Raw genomic sequence first — 20,276 nt, forward strand, 5'->3', positions numbered from 1 at the left:
ACGCGTTGCCTCCTACCCGCCGGCTCGCGTACGGCGCGCCGAGAAAAAGCTGCCTCATGTGCGGTTCACCTCAAAAACCAGGTACGCGATGACTAGGCACTGCTGCAAACGATAGCATGCCTCACTGGGTGTCTCAAACGCACACTCACACCATGGCCAGGTGGGGGTGGCAGTGTCCGACGCGAGCCTCTTCGATTCATGGCACCTTCTTCTCCTTCGCATGCACGGATGGCGCCCGCCCGCCATGGTTGCCACGCTCTACGGCAACACCCGTGTCCCCTCCATCGTCCCCTACGAGGCCGCCTACGCCTTCACGCCTAAGTAGGACGCATCCCATCCGCACCTGCCGCTGCCTGCCTCCTCCTCCAAGCCGCCGGCACTGACCCAACAACCACACGCGTCCTCCTCGACCACCACAACAACCCACCACCCTGGGCAGGACTGCACGCGCCTCTGCAAAGACGAGGTCGCCTGCCCGTGCCGCACAGCCTCTGCCTCTCTGCTCTAGGGACTCCATCATCGGATTCACTATCGTGAGCGACGGCTAACTTGCCGACGACGAGCTCCACGCGCCGGAGTCATAGTTATTGGGTTAGGGGATTATGGTTTTTTGTTTCCACCCGTTGCAACGCACGGGCTCTTTTGTGCTAGTCTCTCCTCTCTCCCTAATAATAAAGCACGGATTGACTCCGTGGGTTCACCGTCACAATACGTTTCTTCCCGTAAGTTTACGCTTTCACTTTAAATTTAAAATATGTACGCGAGGTGGTATTAAAAAACTGTTCATTGATCGCGTAGGTCAATTCATATAAGTCGCTGTTTTGTCCCTCCGGCTCGCTCGACTGGGCCGTGTTGATCGTTCTTGTCAACCGCGTGATGGGGCCTGGTCAAAAGAAAAAAAAACGATGCAAAAAATACTTCACGTGAGTTTCAAACCCACGACCAAGGCCCCGGGGATGCGGCCGCAGATGTTGGTCATCTCCGGCGGGGGCACGCGGAAGCTGCTGAACCTGGAGGAGGTGGCGGCGGTGGGGGCGCACGTGGCGGTGTTCGCGGCGTTGGTGAACGCGGTGGACGTGCTGTTGGCGGTGCACGTGGCCGGGCTGACGAACCAGATCTTCCAGCCGACACAGGCGGTGGTGCTGCAGATCGTGCCGTGGGGGGACATGGATTGGATGGCCACCAACTTCTACGGGCAGCCGGCGCGGGACATACAGCTCCGGTACGTGGAGTACTATGTCGACGAGGAAGAGTCGAGGAGACGAGCCTCAAGGACAAGTACCCGAGGGAGCACCTGGTGTTCAACGACCCCAATGCGCTGCACAAGCAGGGGTGGCAGGCGCTCACCGAGACCATCATGAAGCAGGACGTGAAGGTGAACCTCACCAGGTTCCGCCCCTTCATGCTCCAGGTCATCGACAAGCTGCAGGAGTAGCGGTGGCGGCGCCATCGTCTCCCTTGTCATCCCCGGCTCATACTGTTGAGTAACGTGATTGTATAGGAAACATAGGTTAGACTAGGAAATATTCTGGCTTGCCTTGTACTCCAAGTAGATCATTGTACTCCTATATATATGCCCACGAGGCTCAAGCAATACAACAACTATTCCACCAATCTCTCTCTTCCTTCCAACATGGTATCTATCGCAAGTCGATCCTAAACCCTAGCCGCCGCCGCTTCCGCACCCGCGCGTCGCCCCCGGGGCGGTCGGCCTCCATGACCGCCGCCGGGGGCTGCGCCGCCCGTACCTAGGGTTCGTCCGTCGGTCGTGTTGACCGGCTGCCCTAGAGAGTCTTTTTCCCGATCCTTTGATCCGGGTTTTCTCTCTTGCCGGTCGCTTTGATCGGCGTCTACTTTTTGGTTTTCCGGTCTTTGTGATCCGGTTTGCGTCGCCCACCGCCGCCGTCGACCCCGTGCGCCTCTACTCCGACTTCGGCATCGACTACACCGGCGTCTTCACCGACCTGGCGGCCTCACGCGTCGTCCATGCGTCTACCCGCCGGTCGCCCCGACCCGGCGGCCTCGCATCATGCGGCGGCCCTTCACCGCCGCCGTTCGCGCGACGGCCCGCCCGTCGATCTATGTCGGCCGTCACCGCCTGCTCCGACTGGGACTCCTGTATCACCCCGACCCGGCGGCCTCGCGCCATGCGGCGGCCAATCATAGCCGCCCTGCCGCCCGCCGCCGCCGGCTTCATCTCGGACTTCGCCGCCACCACGCCTTCACCGAGCGGTGTCCCCGACCTCGCGCGCGATCGGCTTGATCACCCGCTCGCCGCCGCTATCAGCCTCATCTACGCCGCGCGACCGACCTGGCCCGTCGGTTGCGCGCGCCTTCGCAGGTCCCGTGAAGATCGTCTCCGAGTTCAGCGCGCCCCTCCGTCGATCGAGCAACGGGCTGCCGCTGCGTCGCCCCGTCGGGCCGCAGCGCCGCCGCCCCGTGGTTCTCCTCCCGGCTGCACCGACCCGCGTCACCGCTGCGTCGCCCCTTCAGGCCGTAGTGCCGCGGCCCGCGGTCTACCGCCGCCCCGAGGTCGTCCACTCCAGGCCGTCCCCGTGGCTGCACCGACCCTCGCGCCGCCGCTGCGTCGCCCCGTCGGGCCGTAGCGAGCGTGGCACGCGGTCCACGCCGCCGTCTCGAGGCCGTCCACGCGGTTGCACCACCCCGTGCTCCGCCGCTGTGCCGCCCCTTCGGGCTATAGCACCGCGGCCCGCGGTCCCTGCGACCGTCCCGAGGTCTTCCGTCGTCACCCCGACCTACCCGCCGCCGCCGCGTCGCCCCTTCAGGCCGTAGCGCCGCGGCCCGCGGTCCACCGCCGTCACCGCGCGTCGACCTCCCGTGGTATGCGCCGCGCCGTCTCCCTTGGCGCGGGAACGCCACCGTCCACGCCGGTCTTCGTCATGCTGTCAGGGTTCTTCGCCTACGTCGAGCACCGCCGCCGCACTCCTAACCTAGCCGCCGCCGCCGCCTTCAGGCCGCCGCTGCCGCTCTTCTTTGGCCGCCGCCGCCGCTACCTTTGTAGCCGCCGCCGCCGCCCGTCCACCCCCTTCGTCTTCGTCCAGCACCAGTTCGTCGCCAGCGTCGCCGTCATCTACCCCGACCGCTTCATCTACTCCGACAACGCGGGCGACATTGGCCCCGCGCCGATTGGCGCCGCAACCGTCGTCGAGTCCTTCTCTGCTGGCCTCTCCGACTTCTCCGACATGGTGTACAGCTCGTGCAGGTCCCTCGTCTACGCATGCCCGGTGCTGGCAACACCGCCGCGTGCCTTCGTCCACGACGTGTCCCCGGGCCTGGCAAGCCTGGCGCGACGCTTTGTCAACTTCGTCTTCGTCCGTCTACGCATGCCCGGTACTGGCAACACCGGTGCGTGCCTTCGTCCACGATGTGTCCCCGGGCTTGGCACACCCGCCGCGATGCGTCGTCAACACCATCTACTTCCTGGCGCACCACTACTTCGACACCACTGCGCCCATGCTAACTCGGTGCCCCCTTGCGCCCGCGGCTCCACGGCGACTTCCTCGACACCGGCTACCCCGACTCGACATCGACCACGGCATTCTTCGCACGGCTACCTCGACCACGGCTCCACCACCCACGCTCTCGGCTACATCGACAAACGGCACAAAGGGCTACCGCCTGCTTGAGCAACCTCGTTGGTTTCCACTCCAGCCACAACTCGGCGATGCATCGACCGTTACGACTGTGGGGGGTGTCCGTCGGCTTGCCTTCGGATTCTTCTCCAGTCTCACCGTCTGCATCGCTACCGTTGTGACTGCGGGGGGATGTTGAGTAACGTGATTGTATAGGAAACATAGGTTAGACTAGGAAATATTCTGGCTTGCCTTGTACTCCAAGTAGATCATTGTACTCCTATATATATGCCCACGAGGCTCAAGCAATACAACAACTATTCCACCAAATCCTCCTCTCTCCCTTCTAACACATACGTACACATGAAAAACTCATACGTACAAACCTAGCCGACCATCATGGACACCGGTTAATCCTATTTGGTGATTGTAGGAAAATGACGATCTTTCAAGCCAACAACCAGGGGCATGAGTTCACGTCTTCAGGTATGTACATGCACATGATCTTCTAAAGTAGATGTTTATACAACTCCTGCCCAGTTTGATATTTGGTCTCTCATACTAGGAGTCGTTAATAAGCTTCAACTAATGAGATGGAACGATATTGCTTTTTAAGCAGTTAACCACACGAAGAAACTGTTTTGTGACTATCGGCATCGAATAGAAACGAATGAAGTATCGATACTAGGAAAATGGATAATCAGGTGTCTCTAACAGGTGCTAGCATATATTGTTTGCATCTCAAGATGATCCGGTACACAGATTTCTTTCTCTGCGGTACGATCATCTTAATAGATCAGTAACCTGTATGAGAAACAATATGTTTGTTATTTTGATTATCATGATGATCGTCACTTTGTCAGGTACCAATGTATCTTTTGGACGTTGTATGTTTGTTATTTTGTCAGTATTATATATATTCTTAAACTTTATTATTCCTGACTACGATACATATAAATTCACTCGGTACAAAAATAGTAGTCTTGAAAATTTTGAGCACGTTGTTGCGTTGATGATAGCTGAACAACTTTGTTGCCATTGCTTGCAACCGTGCCATTGACCTCCCTCGGGGTTGCCCTTCTCAATTGTAATCTCTGCTTGCCCAAGTTAAGTTCCTCCTTAGCAACGGCCCATCTTGATGGTAGCCTTCCATAAAAGCACTAAACCCAACTACAAAGCCGGCTCTGTATCCTATTATTTTTTGGTTTTCTCCCGTTGCAACGCACGGGAGCATTACATGTCCATGAATTATAAGTTGTGTGGAAGGGAGACCCGCGAGCGGTGTGGCCCAAATTTGACAAATATATATATTTTTCAGTCGAAAGGTATTTTTGCCACAAGCCAAAATGGCCAAAATTTAGCCGAAATAATAATAGTTAAAAGGAAGGAGGATTGTGTGATCAAGAAATAAGGAAGGATTCAAATAGGTCAGATCCTTAAAAGGGAAGGATTGTGTAAGGCTACTTAAATAAGAAGGAAGTTTGATTGTCGTTTGAATATTTTTACGAATGTTGCTTTGGAGGGAAAGAAAATAGAAATGCGGCTAAAATATTTGACATTTTTATGTTGTATTTGTATATTAGTTAATGAGGTATTTCTTTAAGATCTTATATTTATGATTGTGCTTGCCCGTTTGAAATATCAATTAATACTAGGAGCATTACAGGCCCATGAACTATAAGTTGGGGGAAGGGAGACTCGCCAAGCGATGTGGCCGAAATTTCACCAATATATATATTTTTTGGCCGAAAGGTTTCGTTACTTTCCGTCCCAGGCGAAAATGGGCAAAATTTAGCTTAAATCCGTTTTTTAACCAAAAATCAAAACACAGCTCCCGTTGCAACGGACGGGCACTTGTGCCAGTCTATCTCTAATAATAAAGCACGGATTAACTCCGTGGGTTCACCGTCACAATACGCTTTCTTCCTGTGAATTTACGCTTTCAGTTTAAATTAAAAACATATATGCGAGGTGGTACTAATTCGGGGAACCACGTCGCCAAATTTTCGTACATACATTTTTTTTTTGAGACAAATTTTCGTACATACATGACCTGTCGTCCGCACTACTAGCTGGGCCTTGCCCTAAGATCGTCTCACATGGCTGAAGCGTTGCCACTTGGGCCTCAGCCCGTCCGTCCATCCGCTGGGCAGTGGCCCAAAAATCTGCTAAAAATAATTATTCGTTTTTGCATAAAACCCCTGTCATTTGGAATATTCAACCCGCAATGCTCCTTCCCCTCAGTGTATCTTATCCGCTTCCTTTCCAGAGCGGCGGCGGAGGACAAGAAGGTGAAGGGCGGCGCGGCGCTCTCCGACTTATGCCTCCACACCACCTACGTGTCGTCGTTCGTCTGCGCGGTCGCCGGCGGCTACCGCGCCCTGCGCGAGCGCTCGAACTGCTGGTGGAGGGAGAGCATTCGTGGAGGAGGCAGGGTGAGTATGCCGTGCGCCAGCGCCGTCGTCGTCCGCAGCACGGTCGCGGATGAAGCTCTGGATGGTGCGCGCCGCCACGACCATGTTGCTCTGGACCTGCGTCATGCAGCTCACCGCCGTCGGTGAGACGTGGGGCCCCCAGGTTCTCAAGGGATGGCCCTCCCGCCTCACGGCCCCCGAGGAGGCTGCCGCCGTGCGCCCGGCCGTCATCGAGAGGGCCGCGTTGCCATCGCGCAAAAGTTAGTCTGTTTCTCTACTCGCTTGCTCGCTTTCGTTCGCCCTATTCGATCCGCTCTGTGTTTGAATGCTGATCCTTACAAAATCTCCAGCATAGATTTCATCAACCTGGGAATGGGATGATACAGATTGGTGGTTGGCGTCGATTTTGCTCGCTTCACTGTGTAACATCGAGTCTCCACTGCCAGTCCTCTACGATCTAACCAATCAGGCCTCCATCGACGTAAGCTTCTTAATCTCCGATATCCTGCTTCGTGTCTGATTTGGATTGAATTCGTGACCGTGTCCTACTGTCCTTCTCCAACACAAATCAATGGAGTGCCTGACCCGGATTGGACTTCCCTCCTATAAGAAGGAAGGGTCCTCGACCGGAATCTCCATTAGGTTGCGTACTTGGACCGGAAAATCCATCAAATCTCGAAATACTTGGACGAGAAAAGCATCATGTCGCCTTCGACTTCGCCGGAGGTAGAAGAACATCTGTCGAGCCGTCTAATATCGCGGCTACAGCAAAGGTATGTAATGCCTCGCCCCCCTCAAAAACAGCCCTGCTGCTTTGGTTGTGAACTTGTGGTGCCTGTGTTCCTCAAGTAGTTGTTTTTGATGTTACTGTAGTTGGTAGACCACTGTATGATCGGTGAATTCATCTGATTTTCCTTTGTTTGCACTGCTGTATAATGAATGCAACTGATTTGCCCCCCTCGAATCTACCCCTGTTTCAGTTTATTTTTTCCGATTGCTCATAATTTCAGCTTAGCTGATATGCACTAGAGTCTTTAAACCAACTACTTTGTATGTTTTTTTTATGTATTTTGCATTATGTTTCAGGTAATCAGCGATACAAGCCCATGTTTCAGTCTATTTTTCTGAAAATTTGTTGTTACTAGAAAAGGATTGAACCAGGAAATTTCATGTTGCTGACTACATATACCTGAACATGGTGGCTTGAACTTGGTTACAGTAATTCTTGGACATGATGCTGGAGTAATTCTTGTAGTTTCATATATTCTGCTCTTTCTTCAGTTATCAATTAGCTTAATTACATACAGATGAATAGATATGCTAGCTGCACCTAGCAAAGTAGGATTAGGAGTGAGTAGATGGGTGATGTCGGGGGCGGTGGTGCTGGTTCGAGGATGTGCCGGTGCAATGTTTGCATGGTCAGGTGCACTTGGCTTCAGGCCCTGGGAGGCGCTATCAAATCCACGGCCGCGCTGCTGTGTTGACCAGGACGGCCTGCTCGTGCAGTGCGCCGCGGCCAGCTATGAAAGCCAGGCAGCGGAGAGGCGCAGGCTGAGGGTGAAGCCGGCGGGGTGCTTTAGATGGGATGCGCTTGGATGGGGCAGAGAGGTAAAGGAGGACGTGGTACATATCAGGAGCAGTTGTGGTGCCTACATATGTGTACCCCGTTGTTTTCTCCAATCCCATAAAATATGTAGCAATTCATATTGGGTCTTCTTTATTCACGGTAAGATAGCCGAATATACCTCTGGTCAATTTTATATTGTTCACATGTACTTACTTTATTCAACTGATGATCGGGTCTTCTTTTATTTTTGTTCCTCAATCGTAGACTCGTAGTCTCGGTTGAGGCCATGCATGGAGAAGGTGAGCTTGCATTTCTGAACATGCATTATAAACTGAATCATCAAAAAGTATGGTGATAGCCAGCATTACGGTGCTCTAAAAGTATGCAATGATGATCCCAAAAGAACAATAGCTATGCAACACAGTGGTGGACATTGACATTTTGGGTTTTTGTTGTGAGTTCTGTTGAATATTTCTCTAATTAATCTGCCATCAAAATATCTAATTAAGCTTTCCATATCAGTGTTGTCGGAGGATGATTTGACTATTGGAAATTTGATTGAAGATCTATTATTTGGGATGTTGGTCCTTCTATAAATGTGTTTTACTTCCTACAATTGCTAATGTATTTTTTTGGCCCATCAAATTTTTGTGGTTTCTTTAACCCGTTGCAACGCACGGGCTCTTGTTCACCGTCACAACACGCTTTCTTCCTATGAATTTACGCTTTCAGTTTGAATTTAATACATATACGCGAGGTGGTACTAATGTTGCCATCGTTTTTCTATCCGATGTCAACGGTGAAAAAACGTTTCGTTCGTGGGTTGGGCTGACGCACGGGGGAGCAGATCTTTCTATAAAAAGAAACCCACTAGCACAGCCTCTCCTCCTCGATGCCTACACACGTACGGCACCGCCGCCGCCATCGCCACCGCACGCGCGGCCGGTCATCTTCCGCGGTCGTCTATCGCCCTATCTCCTTGCCCTCTGCACCTGCCCCCGTCTTCTTCGGCGCCACTCTGAGCCTCCTCGGTCTTCAACCTCCTGCAATCTTCAAGCTCGCGGCACCCAATCCGAGCAACCAGCCGTCAATCGAGCGACCCCCGTTAGGAATCCATGGAATTTGAGGTGGATTTCCTGGAAGAGGGAGGAGAAAGGATGATGGTGGGGTTCATGGGGAAGAGGAGTCCACTATCCGCGACTCTCTCCCTCAGGGGAACATCGTAGATTTGACTAGGAGCTCTCAAGCACGAGATCCCCTGGGCGTCTCATCTGTCCTTGCAGGCATGTGTTCTTCCTCCTCTTATGAGATCATCATGTGCAAATATGCGAGAGTTGTACTCCCTCTGTAAACTAACTGTGATCTAAAAGATCTTATATTAGTTTACAAATATAGTACGTAATATCTTGCAAGGCCTGACTAATAAGTAGTTGTGGCTTAAGATGCTTCTGGAGACTAATTGAAATGGTGGAATTCAATCGGACTACCATATGAGCATAATAGACTATGAACATAATAGACTATGAGCATCATTCAGATTATAATGAATGAGAAGTGAAGGTCCGAATGTCAAACAAAAAAATACAGTGCTAAATATTCAGTCAAGGAATAGGAAGAAGTATATATATCTTCTCATGTATATTACGAAGAAATTCTTCACATGTTTTGCTTTTTCATACTAGGTTCAAGGTGATCAGGTACGGCTCATGGGCTGCTACAACTATTAGTGGGACAAAAGGGTTGTGCATGCACATGCTTATTGATTGAAGGCATAATTATGGGAGATGGTGCATGGTCCAGACGAATAGATGGAACCCGTCCAGAGAAAAGAAAAAGAAGAATAAGGTGCCACCAATTCGCATCTTTACATAATTTATAGAACTGAGATTCAGTTGAACCTCATCTAAGATGTGCGTGCATTGTAATTACAGAAGAAAATTGTTCTTCGTAAACAAGTACTCCCTCCATCCCACTTATGTTGGGACGGAATACATATTACATCATATGTAACCGGAGAATGGCGGCATGTCAAGATCAGGCAAGAACTCTGATGCCTGTGTGCACTTGCTGAATATAGATGATTGTGATGGCCTTATTCCTTGGATGTGTAGGGAGCTTCAACCTGGTACGTAGCTTATTACCTCCTACTTTTTGCGCCTACAAAAAAGTATGTACATTGATATATGTGGTCTAATCAGTACCATGCATCATAACCTATCATTAGTTTTACTGAAGTTTTTAGTTATTTATTTCTTGGCCGAATAAATCCCCTTCCGTATGTAAAATACAATTGATCATCATGACATCCCCACCGAGGCGCCCCGCGTCTGCGCCCCGTAATCCTACACGGATCCCCGCCGAGGTCATGACATCTCCACCCAGGTATAGGAGCATATATTGATCTCAAAAAGGCACCAACCCAATTGAATCTCTCCCCTGACCCTTTCTTCTCCATCTTCCAATCTCCTATGTTAAGTTTATATCATTTTATTAAGATGGTTTCCTATCCGTTATGCAGTTTATGTGTGAATTCTGCAAGTCGTCATGTTCAATTGTGGTTGTCATGTCGAATTCGTATTGATCATACTGAGCGCAAACTGTAGGGTTAGCTGTGTTTGATGTTGAATCCCTGATGATTACATTGTTGGAAAATTATTCCTGGTTTCCTTTCTGTTAGTCAGTTTTAAGTGTGAATGGTACAAGTCATATTATTTGATTGTTCTTCTCTTACCGAATCTGTCCCGAGCATATTGTTCAGTATGTCAGTCTTATTTCAGTGATTGTTTTGTTAATGTTCAAATCAGCTACAGTAAACCTAAAATCATATGGGAATCAGTGCGATTTACATGGACTCTTTGGGGAGATACTTTTCAACTGTGGAACAACAATAAAGCATGTTAGTTACGTGGCGGAGATGGGCTACTTAGTTGATCTCAACCATTTTGCAATTCACTTTTAATCTGAAAAACTGTACCTTATACTGATCATGACTTCTTTAGGTTCTGAGGGCTTAGACTGAAAAAATAAAGACAATTTTTTGTATTGCAGTGGGGTTGGCTGCTGTATTGACAATTTGGAGGTTTATGAATGAGGCCTGTTTTGAGAATAAATGCGGTGTCTGATACTTTTGTTCTGATTCATGTGGTTTGTTATTTGGTTAAACTGATGGTCAATTTTGCAGATTAGTGCTGATTTGGGGAGTAAAGCTCTTCGAGCAAGTGACAAATCATATCTTTCGAGCATCTCAAAGATGGACGACCTGGAGTCATTTGACTGGCAGCTTAAAAGCAATTAAAGTGAACAGAGGAATCAAACTTTAAAGCCACTCTTGCCATTTGTGGACTGTTCCTGCTTGTTGGTGACTGCTTTTGCGAGTATGTTCACTCTCATCTAGCGATGAAATATTTTGTTTCTATTGCGCAGCTGCTGAAAGGGCAAACCCCGGATCCTAGATATCTGTGGGTTTTGGGTGCCCTCTAGGGTTACCTGGATGTTCCTATTTCTGTTTTCTTCTTCCCTTTTTAGTTTTCTTCATGCTGTAGATGAACTTTTGGTTTCTGTTAATAGAATTCACAGAGAAGGTTCTCTTTTAGAAAATCTAATGAGGGGGAGACTGAATGACCGAGTGTAGATGACACTGACCAAGTTTATTAGTATGTGATCCTACATATCGCTCCATTAATTAGATAATTCCTGTATGCTTAACTGTTTCCTCGCTCAGTCCAATAACGATGACAGATCCGAGGGTATCCTTTGTAGATGAAGGAAAAGAGGTATGCAAGGGTGTATTCCATATACTGTTCTATCTTTGTGTCATTATAACATATATATTCCCTTAGTGCTTAAAATGTTCTCATGGCCAGTATGTTTACGACGAAGATGAATACTCTCATTATATTACATAATTGATATTCAGCAAGTGCTATCCGGTGCTTATCACACACGTACATGAGTAGTCAAGTGTATCTTTACGTAGTAGCAAGTATTTTTGGTAATCACTACTGGTTTAGGTCTCGTGAATCAAATAACGGACCAGGATTGAGCAGACAATATCAAGTTTGATGAGACAGCAATCCACACGAAGCAACAACTGAGGAGGCATACGTGCTGACAGCAACGCGGCATGAGGAGCGACACGGGAGGCTAGAAGAAAAGGTTGGGGTAGAGCTTGCATGGCAAACACGTTGACTCACAACATGGCTGCTCAGGCGATATCAAGCCGGAGGTTGATCAAATAGAAGGGGGATTTGCACTGGTCGACGCCAACACCATATATGTTGCGATGTCGTTATTGGGTTAAATACATGTGATATTTTTTCCCGTTACAATGCATGGGTATGTTTACTAGCAATATCTTTTTTAAGAAAAAGGATAAACTCTTCCCAAGCAAACAACCAACTATTTGTAGAAAAATTTGACATAGTAAAATAGTTTAAAAATGTTCACAATTTTACATATGTTTACACTTATAAAAATGTTCACTTATAAAAATGTTCAAAATTCCTAAAAAGGTTCCAATTTTTCAAAAAAATATTTTCATTTTAAAATGTACAAAAACTTAAAATAATCAAAATTTCTTTTTTAAAAAATACATCTGTTCAAAAAAAAGTTCCTCAAAAAAATGATCCAATTTCTGTAAAAACATTATCTTTCCTTAAAAGTGTCCCAATTTTTGTGATTTTTATTAAAAATAAGGAAATTTTCGCATTTTCTCGAATAGTAAAAAATAAAACCGATGGACAACTATTCCATCCAAAACTACTCTTTCATCAGACAAAGAATGCTAAGTTGCTTCCTCATGTCCAAACTTCATCCTACAAAAAGCAATAATCGGTGTAACCTTATTATTGATGTTTATTAAAATTAGATATAAAAAATGGCGCATAAAGCAGGTTGTGCGCCTTTTTTCGCCCGGTGCAACGCACGGGCATTTGTACTAGTCTCTCCCTAATTTCTCTCTAATTAATTAATAATAAAATACAGATTGACTCCGTGGGTTTACCGTCACAATACGCTTCTTCTCGTAAGTTTACGTTTTCACTTTTAATTTAAAACATGTCGGGTTCACCGTCGCGCCCTTTTACACAAAGATCCCTGTGGTTTTTGTCATTGAACCCGCAGTCTAATACGAACCGGTACGCCCGAGAGAAAGGAAAGAAAATCACCCCCTCCCACCGCACGCCCTGCCTCCCAATCTCCACGCCCCTCACCGCGCGCCGCCACCGCCCACCCTGCCACCTTCTGGATCGGATCAACGCGGCGGCTCGAGCGGTTGGGCGCCTCGCCGGTGAGACGAGGAAGGCCGGAGCTAGGGATCCGGCGACCTAGGCAGGAGCTCGCCGGAGCTGGGCGACGGCGGACGGGCGCGACGGACGGATCTGGCGCGGCGGCGCAAATTCCTTGCAGGTAGAGGCGGGTCTCCATGGCTTGCAGGGAGAGCTCCAAGCTACAATTTTAAGTAAGGTATCCCAATTTTAATATATGCATCATCAATTATAATCTTTTTCACTTTCTGAATTTACCAATCTATTCTTTGTACTACCAAGATTCAAGCAACGCAAGGAAAGGATCATGTCATGTCGTAGCGGTGCGCAGCCAGCGCATAGCGTGATTGCTGCGAACTCCACATTTCGCCACTGACGCCAGTTGCCACCTGATCAACCAACACTCGCCCCATCTGGCACCGCACCGTCGAGATGGACATCCCCGTCCTCACATTCGATGCCGCATGCAGGGCAAGAAGGGATTCTTTGCAATTACGGTCATAGCCTTTGTCATCGACATTGGCGGGATTTGCCCAGGCTGTCGGTGCCCGAAGGTGAATGCTCTCGCCAATCAACAGTAAGCCCATCTGGTCTCGCATCTCCGTCACCATGGCTAGCCACTAGCACAGACCATGATGTTACAGCATTCAGCGGTGTGGATGGAGAGTCTTTTACAATGACATTTCTTCTAATTTGAGCGATGAATGCAGACCATGGCCGTCCGAAACATCGTGAGACACGGCAGTGGGGCAGCTAATGCTCATTGACGCTAACTAAAATATATGTTAATTCTCAGTCACTGAGGTTAACAGAGTACAATTTCTGCTCACATTATGTTATCCCTTCATGGTCTGTCATTAATGAATATTTTTCCATTTCATTACATAATCTTTGACCACGATGCATTCTACTATCACAACTAGACCACTGGTGCTTCAGTTTTTTTTATCAAGGCAATTCAGTTATTGTAATGCACAACAGCACAAACGGGTGAGTTTACATAGAGATATGTAAGGTTCAGCTACCCGCATAAAAAAATGAAAGGTTCAGCTGTGGAGCTAAAAGATTGGAGTTGTAGGGAATAACTAACGACGGAGGCCCTCAAGTCTAGCTCAATAAGACAAGTTTTAGTTAACCTTAAGAATTCTCAAAACCACGGGAGAAGAGGAGCTGCAGATCAGGGTGTATGTGATATCCCTACAAGATTGCTTCAACATTCATGCAGCTACGCTTCTTGCAGCTTTTTACAGAATGGCAGGCAATGCAATTACATGTTTGTGATGCTTTGTTCCTACCGTGTTTTCACTTTCATCTCAGTAGAGATTCAAAATCAAAACAATGTCATTCATGTTTTCACTGAAATTACAAATCACTCCCTGACCCATTCATGTATGTTTGTATCCGCAAGCTAGCATGCTTCTGCCAGCAGATGGGCTCCATGGCACTACATCTATATTATATTGGAATGATGTATTGACCGATTCGTAGATGGTTTGTGGTATAATCATATAAAGAGTGTCGCATCACTTTTCTAGCTCTATGCTCTCTTGTATACAGGGGGTCACTGGTCCTCAGTCTAATGTACAAAAAGTTAGTTTACCATAATTCAATGACAGTACATATTTACCGTTGTTTATTGCATATGATATTTCTCAATTACATTTCTCAACGTGATATTTGCAGGTTAATTATTACCCAACCGACCTACTTTTGTTGTATTTTTTTATTCACTTTGTTCAGATTTATTTAATGTCCAATGCTATATTATGTGCATCTCTTAACCAAACAGACATGATGGTCAATGCGCTGAACTTGCATGAAAATCCATGGCTTTTCGGTCTATCCTTTGTAGATGCTGCTATGTTTAGCGGCATTCTCCTAATGATCTTTTCCGACATGTCCATGTGCAGGCTGTTTGATGCATGCATTGCTATGAGCTAAGGATTGACAAAATACCAGTAGCATACTGCAACGTCTCATTAGCTCTTCCCAAATTATCCTATAGACTTAAATGATTGCTAGCGTTGTATCATTATCAGTCTGAAGATTGTTTGTTTTGTTTTGTTTTGTTTTGTTTACTCAAGATGAATAGAGTTAATGTTGTTGACCGATTGATTTTCCTCCTGGTAAATCCGTTGATTTTCCTCCTGGTAAATCCGTGACTAATTCTATCACAATCTTTTCTTCATTATTTTTATCTAATGTTCCCTTGCAGTGAAATTCTTAGTATCTCCGGTGTGTCTGATGTCGACAAATCTGTCTCCTTTAAAGGATGCCATTGGTGCTTGAAGTTAAATGGAACAAGCTCAATCTTAACTTTTTCATATGTGGGGAACATATCTTCTATTAAGGACGTGTGCTCAATAAATCACTCCATGGAACAAGAAAGTACAGGTTAGATCTTGTGCCTTTCGTTCTGATATTAATTGTCCCCTTTTCTTTTCGGGCTGATAATATAGCTAATATGTTCTACCTTGAACTAAATACTGTTTCAGATCTTACGTTCTTCAATAAATTATCAACATGGTAATGACATGTTACTTATATACTACAGCTTCGAAAACATGTTCTTTTAAGTACATCTGGTATATTTTAAATCATTAGGAAATGAATTGATCCAAAATGCATAGTGCATCTTTTTAGTTCGGTAATTTTGGATGTTAGGTGGCATAAGTAGTGCCCCTGTTAGTTTGTCGGGTTAAGTGAAATTTTTTGTGATGCTTCCCATAGTTCTTTGCCTTCATGAAACAACATATGGGTGAGGCAATATATTTTCCTGTCTATATATCGGCGTCTCTATTTTTAAAAATTGGCATTGAGGATCCCTTTTACATGTTTTTTCTACACCCTGCTGGGAGCTGAATTGCCTTTCCTATATATGAACCGATGGCAAGACATTCAAAGCACGGTTCCTCGCATCTGAGCGACAGTTTTTATGCCCTATGCCCTTGTCCGTCTCACATATCTACCTTATATCTACAGGAAAATATATCTTTTCTTTCTAGTGCTAAGGCAATCTATCTACACGTAATCTATGGATTCTTTGTAGTTCAAATGGACTAATCTATATATTATTTATGCAGTACTGTTTATTCAGTTAAAGGTGCCCTTTTCTAGAGAGTGAAAACGGGTGTAGGGCAGGCTATATGGGTAGACCACCAAAATAGTTATGTAGTTGTAGTTGGCTAGCAATAGCTTATATCCCTAATTATATTCGATTTTCTGGTTGTACGCAATTTGCTTTCCTCGTAGGCAGAAGTAATGGCTGAGCTAAGTTAACGGCTACATGTTCCAGAACAAATTGGATCTGCATTGTGTAGATCAATTGATGATATTTATCCTACTTTTAGAGAAAGGACTAAGCCCAACTTTTAATACAAAGCTTTGAAATATTCTGATATTGCTGGGCCAGAAGCGAACAAGTGGCATGCATGGTGAACTGTCGCAAACTTCAGAAGATGGTAAGGTTGCATATGGCTGGAGCAACCTTCTCTTCAAATTCTCGGAATTATTTACCCTTTTTCTCTGTAGTTTCTATCTTCAAATTCTTTTAATTATTCTTCACCCATTTTTTCCCATGCAGTTTCCATCCTTTTGAAAGCTCCTTTTGTTCTGTATGAGCCTAACCTGAAAATATATACGGTTATATATTGTCAGTATTTTCCTTTTCCATGCCTCATGGTTATTCGCCTCTGTTAGCTAGATGAATGTGCTTCAGTTATAGGAATTGCATGCCTTCTACGATTATATTGTTGTTATTGGCTTGCGAAACATGCATAAGACTGTACCTATGGATAAAAATTACCCTACAAACTCCAACATTGAAAATACAGACTGGCTGGCATGAAAGTTTGAGAAATGCAGCAAGTGAATGACTTTGATTTGCACATTCGAGTGCATGATATAGTAGAGCTGGAGGTGTACCAGCTGTATGAGGGATATCAGGTGTCCTCTACTGCATGTGAGGCTGTTTATTTCCTTCATGTCATTCAACTTTGTCACCGGGGCCTCTTACGCCTACTCACTAGGTAAATAACTCTGTATCCTCAAACTCTCTCCTCTATATAATTTAACTCAAATGACCAGTTAAAATAATTGATGTTATGTACACACTTTCATCAAGCTAGATTTGTTGCATGTGTAAGTAAATCGGAATAGACTAACCTTGAATTCTTTCAACAGTTTTAGGAATTCAAGTCTTCAACATGAAAAAAATCGGATGCACACTGTGGACAATCATGGAGAGCTGATATAGATGACGGTTCATAACAGTTACTATCATTATCCTATTTTGCCATATTTTACATTCTCATATAATTTTGTGTGTGAGCCGGTAAAGAAAATAGACCAAGATCTACCAGTCACTCATACAGATGCTTCGCTATTTGAGAACCACTCGACCAAGCATTCAGCTTAATTTTGTTCTTAGATCTATTTGTCATTTGATGAGTGACTTGGAAGTCTTTAGGCTATCCATGGCAAGCAAACCGGCACATATATCATGTTGATTCCATGGTATTTTTATAACAGCATTTAGGTGGACCTCTAACTTATACTCCCTCCGTTCCTAAATACTTGTCTTTCTAGGCATTTCAACAAGTGACTACATACGGAGCAAAGTGAGTGAATGTACACTCTAAAATATGTCTACATACATCCGTATGTAGTAGTCATTTGAAATGTCTAGAAAGACAAATATTTAGGAACGGAGGGAGTACTTTGTAATATGCTCAACATGTACATGCATGAATATGTATTTGGGTGGCCGTCTTGATGTCCCTGGGGCCTTGAGATCCTTGCCGCCCCCACATTGAAAGACAGGCACATCTGCTCCACGCCTCCACCATGGTCACACGTTCTTCCGTGTAGTACTACTTTCAATGTCTTGAGACGCTGATGTCCATCGCAAACGACGACTGCAGCAGCAGCTCCGTGTTAGATACATCCGTATCTAAATAAATTTAAGACAAGAATTTTGAGACGGAGGGAGTACTAGGATCTTATTTACACCAACTCTACACCATCCTATTGGCATGTTTATAAACAAAGGAAACTGCTTTGTTCATAACTTTACACCAACCTATTGGCATGTATATTAGCAGCAATGTAACTTAAATGAACAACTCTAGCATGTTAATTAAAATTCCTTGCACAATACTTCTCAGTTTCTCAGGTTTAAGAACAATCTATAGCACATTTAATCTCTTCAGTTAGTAGTCGTGCTTTCCTATTTAGATATTTATTTTGTGATCTTGACCTTTACTCCACATTAATATAACCTGATTTTAAAATATATTTTTAAAGTTGATTATAAATTATTTTGTTGGATAGTATATCATCTTCATTCCATTGGATTACATTACCATCCCCCGGTTACATGAATAAGCAAATGTAGCTATGTCTAAGATTCCAGATTCGGATTGCAAGGTCCTTTTAGAATCTGCAAAGTAATTTATTTTATCACTTTGTTCTATCAACTTTGGTAATCGCTTACTATTCATCTGCAGGTGAACTTGCCTATTTTTAGAAAAGTCACTTTATTGTGAAGTTTGATTATTCTTCTATTTGGGGTTGGCCTAATAGTCGGTTGTCCATATAATGTCACATGTACATTATTTGTCGGATATTATATGGTTCCAGTTCTCACAAACTTCTCAATAGCTTGCAGATGATTGATTGAATGCTTTTTTCTGATTATTGCACATCATCAGTTACGTATCAAAAGGCTGAAGTGCCCTTTGATCAATCTAACGTAAATAAGATTTGTATGAGCTGCATGTAATAGTAACATAGAAATTATGACCGATGGGAGACAAAAAGAGGGCTGTTGTAATGGTAAAGAAGTCAAAATGACCGTTGTTGAACCTAGCATGTCTACAAATAAGCATATGGCGATGGACATAACTTTCTTATTTGCAACGGCACTGTCCACTGTTTTCTTCATAAAAGTTTATCATTTGGTCTATCAGTGTGTTATATATTTGCTTGGTTGTGTCCAGTATAAGGGTTAGTTGTTGATAAATGATAAGGGGTTGGTTTATAACTATTTAATATAAGAAAAGAACATGATGAAGCCATGCTTGTGCATCACTAATAACATTCATTCTGGTCAAGTTAGGAAGAATAATATCTGGGACAATATTTCTGGGAGTACAACCGAGGAGAAGGATTGAGGACGGAGATTTCATTTGTGATGAGCCAAAAGTAGAACGATAGATGGAAAAGAGACAACATGTTTTTTCACGTGCGACAACCCAGAGTTGAACTTATACATGAACGGAGGGTTAGGGGTGAGAGGTAAATGAATTACTTGTACACACACACACACACACACACACACACACACACACACACACACACACACACACACACATATATATATATATATATATATATATATATATATATCCTACTACCGGTGTAGCTACACCCATTTCTTATATACTACCATGTGGTAGTATATACTCTAAATAATTATTTTTATTATGTTCATATACTATATCTAAGATACTCTAAAGTGAGTTATATGAAAAAATTGTAAGTGAGCTTGTGGTTTTATTGTATTTGTGAAATACGTACATATTTGTACGCAAAATGAAGTATGCACAAAATATGATATATACTACAAAAAAATAGTATATATACTACCTAAACATTCTTGTATACTACATACTACGCGTACATACTCTCCAATATGATAGATACTACCTAGAACGTATGAAACAAAAATGGGAGTAGCTACATCCGGTAGTAGGAAAAATTTGTCATATATATATATATATATATATATAGGGAAAAGCATGGCTGATGTCTTTCTTAGCAGAGAGTGCTATCTCAGCCACATGCAAGCATTGGGATATGTTCCAGCCTCTTTCCCTCTTTGCATTTTCCTCATTTTTGATGTCTAAAGTTTATTTCCTCTTTGAGCACAAGTTGGACCACATGCACATGGGCATAGGCCATAGGCCCAGCCTGTAGGCTGGCATGGCCTGCACGTTGCAGCCATCGGGCCATGCGCACAAGGTTCTGAGCCCACCAAAGGTTCTTAGCCTCCGTTCGGTTCTTTGCTCAGCAAAGGTGCGAGATTTTTTTGTTCTTCATTTCTCTCCTTTTTTGTAGTATATGTGTGTGGGCTGTTTGCATCACAACCCGGATGGACCTGTAAGACTGCAACACCACGGCACCTCAATAGCAAGCACATGTGATGGCTCGGTTCCTCTTTTCTCCATCCTCTAATGGGCCGCTATAAGACTACTAAAAAATTATTTCAACTTGTGAGTAGTATAACGTTTTCAAAATGAAGAGTCTGTACGAAGGAAAAAAATAGTTGGTGCATAACCTGAAGAATAGCAAGCTATGGATATATATTTCAAGTAATTATAAGTAGGTAGACATCTTTTCACCCGGACACATGCGGAATCACTCCCATGACCCGGCG

General features: G+C 45.1%; 2 long non-coding RNA genes and 1 pseudogene across 4 annotated transcripts; all 3 read left to right on the forward strand.

Annotated features, from left to right (window-relative positions):
* Positions 1-905: 905 nt before the first annotated feature.
* Positions 906-1,435, forward strand: LOC119299364 (annotated as a pseudogene).
* Positions 1,436-5,829: 4,394 nt separating this feature from the next.
* Positions 5,830-11,244, forward strand: LOC119300745. 3 transcript variants are annotated; one of them, XR_005146698.1, is made up of 6 exons: positions 5,830-6,267; positions 6,358-6,488; positions 6,585-6,780; positions 9,257-9,419; positions 9,506-9,699; positions 10,756-11,244. It is a non-coding gene; the product is annotated as an uncharacterized LOC119300745 (long non-coding RNA). The 3 variants fall into 3 exon arrangements; XR_005146696.1 differs by having other exon boundaries at positions 6,358-6,780; XR_005146697.1 differs by having other exon boundaries at positions 6,363-6,780.
* A 1,485-nt stretch (positions 11,245-12,729) lies between these two features.
* On the forward strand, positions 12,730-18,748 carry LOC119300746. Its single transcript, XR_005146699.1, has 3 exons — positions 12,730-13,037; positions 13,121-16,866; positions 17,021-18,748. It is a non-coding gene; the product is annotated as an uncharacterized LOC119300746 (long non-coding RNA).
* Positions 18,749-20,276: the final 1,528 nt, after the last annotated feature.

Source organism: Triticum dicoccoides, chromosome 5A (genome assembly GCF_002162155.2).
Source record: "Triticum dicoccoides isolate Atlit2015 ecotype Zavitan chromosome 5A, WEW_v2.0, whole genome shotgun sequence".
Taxonomy (NCBI): domain Eukaryota; kingdom Viridiplantae; phylum Streptophyta; class Magnoliopsida; order Poales; family Poaceae; genus Triticum; species Triticum dicoccoides.